Genomic DNA, 5,882 nt, shown 5'->3' on the forward strand with positions numbered 1-5,882 from the left:
CTCTTTTCTTCTTACCAGTAACTTGAGCAAACTTCGTACGTTTTATACTTATATAAATGAATGAATGTATATTTTTATACTTATATATGGTAGGTCTAACTACAAAGTTAAAAAAGTTTATAAAATTGTGTCAAAGAGAATTGATAATAGATACCAGAGTAAAACTAGCGCGCTGAGGTAGTTCCGGTGACTTCGGAAGTGAAAATCGTTGAATTTATAAGAGATTTTTTATGGAGATGCTGTTGATGGTATATACAAGGCATAATAAAAGCCTAAACTAACCAAATCTAACCTGTCACAAGGTGTATAAGCAGAATTCGAAGGGAACTACCTCAGCGCTAGTTTAGCCAAATTTTATTAGTTTACTAATTCTGTTTTATAAACATTCTACAAAGTCATAAAGTACGCATACTATTATTAATTCATTCATCAGCTGATTCTATACATGTACGATTAAAGTCGTAAATGGTAATGAGTGGTTAGTTACAATGTCTGTACGTCGTTTGTTGAAGTTAAGTCTGACAAGTACAAGTTTTTGTGATATCTTCTCTGTTATCAAAGAACAACAAAAATGTTGTAGCATTATTTGTTGGAAACTGCCCATATAAGTACTGATTTGGAGAGCGAGGTTTAATGCGAAGTTTAAATTACACTTTGGTAAAGATGTGTTTCCAACATTTTACTAACCCACTGCGGGGTTTCCAGGTTCCAGTACTGCCAATATATATAATTTTTATTATTTATGAAATTGTAATATTAATTATTATTATTATTATTATTATTATTATTATTATTATTATTATTATTATTATATCTGTGCATTAAGAAATTAATGATTTGTTTTTTATATTATGTAATAGAGTGAACAGAAATTAGGCCTACATACCATATGTTTTAAATGTCATGTTAATTTTTTTTAGTTGGCTTCCATGTCTTTATAACTTTATGTACGAAAACAAAGTGTTGTACATGCTTTGTCATCGAACAACAGATGACGGCGTCTTGCCATCCTAACGGCAAACACCAGCCAACTCCTCCTCGCCCCGTTCCGTGATCAATTGATCAATCTCAGCCCCCCTCGCGTATGTGGTACCTAAGAGGTTACGTCCAATTTCGGCTTCCCCTTCAAAATTTTCTAGAGCTCCTTCAGGGGAGCAGCGTAAACCGGAGTGAGACTAGTGGCCAACAGGCTTGGAGCTCACATATTTAGTTTTGTACAGCCCCCAACCCCTTGCAAGAACGCGTTTTGCGTACCTTTTAAATTTTCCTCCCAATTCTGCTTCGATTTTTCGATTTTTTTCGATTTTTCAGCCACAGGATTTAATCTTCAAACAGCCAAACTGGCTATCACCGTTTCGTGCCTAGACTTCTCCTCCATCGCGTCTCTCCTCCGGATCAGGTCGCTGTACTTCTGCCCCTCCTCCCCCCCCCGTATGTTGTAGCTAATCAGTTACGTCCATTTTCGGCTTACCCACTGGAAATTTCTAGCGCTCCTTCACTGGGGCGATGAAACTCGAAGTGAGACAAGTGGCCAAGAGGCTTGGAGCTCACATATTCAGTTTTTCACAGCCCCAACTCCCCCCCTGCAAAAAGGACGTGTTTTCACGTACCTTTAAAGTTTCTCCTCCCACTTCCCCCCACTCATTCATTCATTCATTCATTCATTCACAAAGTGTTGTATTCTGTCCTTGTAGTCGACAGCAACGAGTTAGAAAGAGAAAGATATAGAGTGGTCATTGCGCCGCCATGTTTGAAGAAAATTGAACGACCGTCGGTAATGAACTTATGCTCCCAAAACAAAGTGGGCGTGGTGATAACTGACATTAGAATCGTCATCTGTCTTAATTTCGTTTGCATGAATCAGTTAAACTGAAGTAGAAAAATCTAGTATTTCGTCAAATACGTGCTAGGAACTTAATCTAAACTTATGTACGCTAAATTTAAAACACTTGAGCTATTCCTAGAAGGAATGCTTAAAAGAATAACCTAAGCAAAATTGGCATGTAGTATGACAAGAAGTCCTAGCAAATATACTGAAGAAAATGTTAATATTCCTAGGTTCTTTTAAATGCGACCTGCAAGATTGCCTATAAAATGAACGAGTATGATTCGGATGATTTTATTAAATTGTTTTCCCAGTCTCTACACGTTGCAAAACTATTTACTATACCATAAGATATAGAATGAAAGTAGGCCCTATCTGTAGTAAACAACCTTTACCTCCAAGCTTGTAACGTGGGTGAAACATGACAAAACACGCTTTCAGTTTTTTTTGTTACAGTAAAGTATAATTATTATCGAAATGTGAACGTGAGGCCAACAGCCGGCTGGTCTGTCTGAGCCTTTCAAGGGCTGTGGCACCACAGATAATTATTAGTGTATAATTGAGCACCCACGTACAATAATGGGATAAGTAGTTACGAAATATATTCATACTTACCCCATTATTGCACGTGGATGCTCAATTATGTTCTTTCATGTCCTTCCAGTCAAAATACTAACAACAATACGACCTACCCCAGAGTTTTGCGTTATTTTGGATGCGAGTGTCGAAATACAATTTTAATATTTGATTGCTATTACTAGGTTTGAAACGGAATTGCAGCGGTTTTATCCGTATTTAGTTTAACTTTATTACTAGTGAACCATTTATTTGATTAATCGTTTGTCTTCGAAATAGGCCTACTTCTTATAAGCTACAGCTCATCGTCTTCTTGTATAAGCAGTAAGGACAGAAGGAGCAGAAATAAAGGATGCCGGTGTCGAAATACAGTTTCAATATTGTATTGCTATTTGTTTTTCACTGGGTCTGAAACGGAATTGTATTGGTTTTATCCGTATTTAGTTTAAGTACATTACCAGTGAACCATTTATTTTGTTTATGCCGGGCGTTGTTATACATTTATGCATGAAAAAAAAATGCTAATTAACAAAACTATGGACTTAATAAAATTTACATGAAATATGATATATCAGTTGTCTTTTTCCTTTTGACATTGCAGTTACATGCAGCACACACAACAGGCATGTTTTTTCTTCGTTTTTTTTGTACTTCTTACCTCCGTTATACAACATTGTAAGCAGACGAATTTTTACAAAGGTGGGCACTTAGCTCAGATCTGCCGTGTTTCGCGGTGGCACCGCAAAGAGCGCTGTACAGGACAACATGGCCACTCTATAGTCTTCTCTTTCTAACTCGTTGGTCAACAGCTGTTTAATTACTAACATTAAGGCCCGGTTGCAGAAACGCAAATCAAATCAGTCCCTGATCGCCAATCAGTTGATGTCTGATTTATTTGATTGTTCATTGCGTTGCACAAACGTGAATCTCCAATCAACTTGTTTCAATTTACTAATTGCTGATTTGAGAAAGAAATACATTTGACAACAGCGCTATTTAGCAACCACAGCCAATTTGATGCTCTTTAAAAGACGTGAAACGAATGCATCAAGTGGGCGGTGACTAGGAAAACAAGTGAATGTTTTGCTGTTTTGTTGCTTTTTGTAGAAAGGAAACAGGCGGATTCTATTTGTATATAGACTACAATATAGTGAAAAAAATGAAGCAAAAAAAAAAAAAAAAAAAAACGTGAGGGGGCTTCTGTTGTGGGATTTGCTAGGGGAGTCGACAAGAAATTGGAATATGCATAGCCTCCATAACCCAAAATGATTCCATTTCCCATCTCTCTGTTTACAAATGGAGCTCGTAACCTACTTATTAAAAATATTGTGTTGTCATGTGTAGAACCCTGCCAACGGGCTACAACATTCCAGAATTTCAATGATGGTGTAGACTACATATTGCCTGTATATTCACAGAAAAGAAACCTTTTCTATTTCGATAAAGTTCGGCATCATTTCAACTAGGTGATTGGATGGGGATGTGAGCAGTCTTTACAACCAATATTAGGCTACTCTTGGAAATCCTGACATGGCTGAAAATTCTCTCTGGATTTCAAATCGTTCCCTGCTTGAAGTTTGGGGATTTATGAGACCCTGCCATAACAAAGCAATTTCATAAGTAACATTCCTAACTAGCCTACTCGGCAAATAGTTGATTTGTGGACCCTAAAAAGATAACCCAAAACCGCCTCAAAAATTCCAACAGCATAAAATCTCAGCATTATTAGAACTTGGTTCATAGGAGAAAGTGGAAGGTTTCGATTTGTCTGTCTGCATATATTTGAGTAGCTTAATATCAAAGACGGACATCTGACCTCAATCAAAATTTAGATAGCTGTGGTTTTTTATACAATTTTTCATGCTATTTCCAGTTGTAGTGAAACCATATGCAAACTCTATAACACTATATTTATAAAATAAATTGTGTTAAATATTACAAAGAACACTGTGAATTAAAAAATTGCCTCTAGATCGAAACTATGGAGACGACAGATGTCCGTCTTTGATATTAAGCTACTCATTTGTTTCAATTTTTGAAAGTAACAAAACACATGAATCCTTACTTAACCTAAATCTTTGCTCAAATTCTCTATCATTATATATAAAAACAATTCATGTCTATCACGGAAACGCCTTCTTCTTAATAATATTTTTTTCATTCTAAAATTTCTTCATCAGAAGAATCCATTATGTCGAAAACAATATTGTTATGCTATAACTATTTACTATATACATTACAGTAACTGCATTATAAACAGAACAACATAAATAGCCTACTTGATCGATGATCAGTGACTTAACCAGCAAAAATCTGTTGATCAAATCTGATGGAAGACTGATCTCCGATCAAACACTGATTGTTCTTTCTGCAACAGAAATAGAACTGATGGCCAATCAAACCCTCCTTGATTGCCAATCATATTTTGATCGATGTTTCTGCAACCGGGCCTAAGCTTTTGAGTTCTGTGCGCATGCACAGCAATTTTCCAAAATCGATTCGAATGTGCTTTGCAGTGCCATCTATACAGAAGAATGTGTACTATGTCATGCCGATGAGTGCTCCAGTGTGAGCTGCATGGTGAAGAGGGAAGGTACTGTACCGTTCGTCTGAACGACTCCACAAAAGGAGCAAGAGTCAAAGAGAGGGCACGTATCAATGTACGACTCCGACTCATCACCACAGGAAACTGTTATTTTGAACATTGTATTTTTTTTTCAGAAACCGAAACCGTCGGAACTGTTCCGGGAAAAGAACAACTTCGCCCATCACTATTACCGAACAAAAGTAACGGAGACAGTTACAAGAAAATAACGGTTCATCACATCCCTACTACAATGATATCAATCCACATTTGGGCACATCTCTCTCTCTCTCTCTCTCTACATTATTTTCGGGACTGCACTCGGGCGCAGTCCCGACTATCAAAAATTGCGCGCCCGAGTTACTCACTTATAGAGCAATCGCAGGGGTTTTCACCCTGGAGGCACCGCCTTCATGATCACGGCAACCCCAACGCCAGGTATGTTTGCCGAAAAGGCAGACATTAAGAGGGCACCGACAATGTCTCACTCAGCCCTCTTATGTCTGCCTTCTGTTTAACTACTCACAGGAGCTCTCTACACAAAACATGTTAATGTAATTTATTACTAAAACTAGACTCAAACTTTCTGATATAAGATTTCCGTGAAATGTACTTTTGCACGAACGACATGCGTCTTTCTATAATTTAACACAATTTATATAAAATTCTTAATCACTGTAATTATAATTCCACATAAATATACTTAAAGTCGCCGCTGCCATCTACAGGGCAAATATGCGCCTAGTTCCGAGGTTTATCGGTAGATGTCAAGATGCGTTCCGGAGTTCTACAGAGCCACTGTACGAAGTTCCATGACCGCCAGTCATTGAACAGAGTTTAAACATACAGTAAAAAATAAACATCATACATAGGTATCGCCTTATTAGTATCACTTGT

At 37.3% G+C, this 5,882-nt stretch overlaps 1 pseudogene; it reads right to left on the reverse strand.

The window, feature by feature from the left end:
• Positions 1–5,293: 5,293 nt before the first annotated feature.
• Positions 5,294–5,431, reverse strand: LOC138692314 (U1 spliceosomal RNA; annotated as a pseudogene).
• Positions 5,432–5,882: the final 451 nt, after the last annotated feature.

Source organism: Periplaneta americana, chromosome 16, assembly GCF_040183065.1.
Source record: "Periplaneta americana isolate PAMFEO1 chromosome 16, P.americana_PAMFEO1_priV1, whole genome shotgun sequence".
Taxonomy (NCBI): domain Eukaryota; kingdom Metazoa; phylum Arthropoda; class Insecta; order Blattodea; family Blattidae; genus Periplaneta; species Periplaneta americana.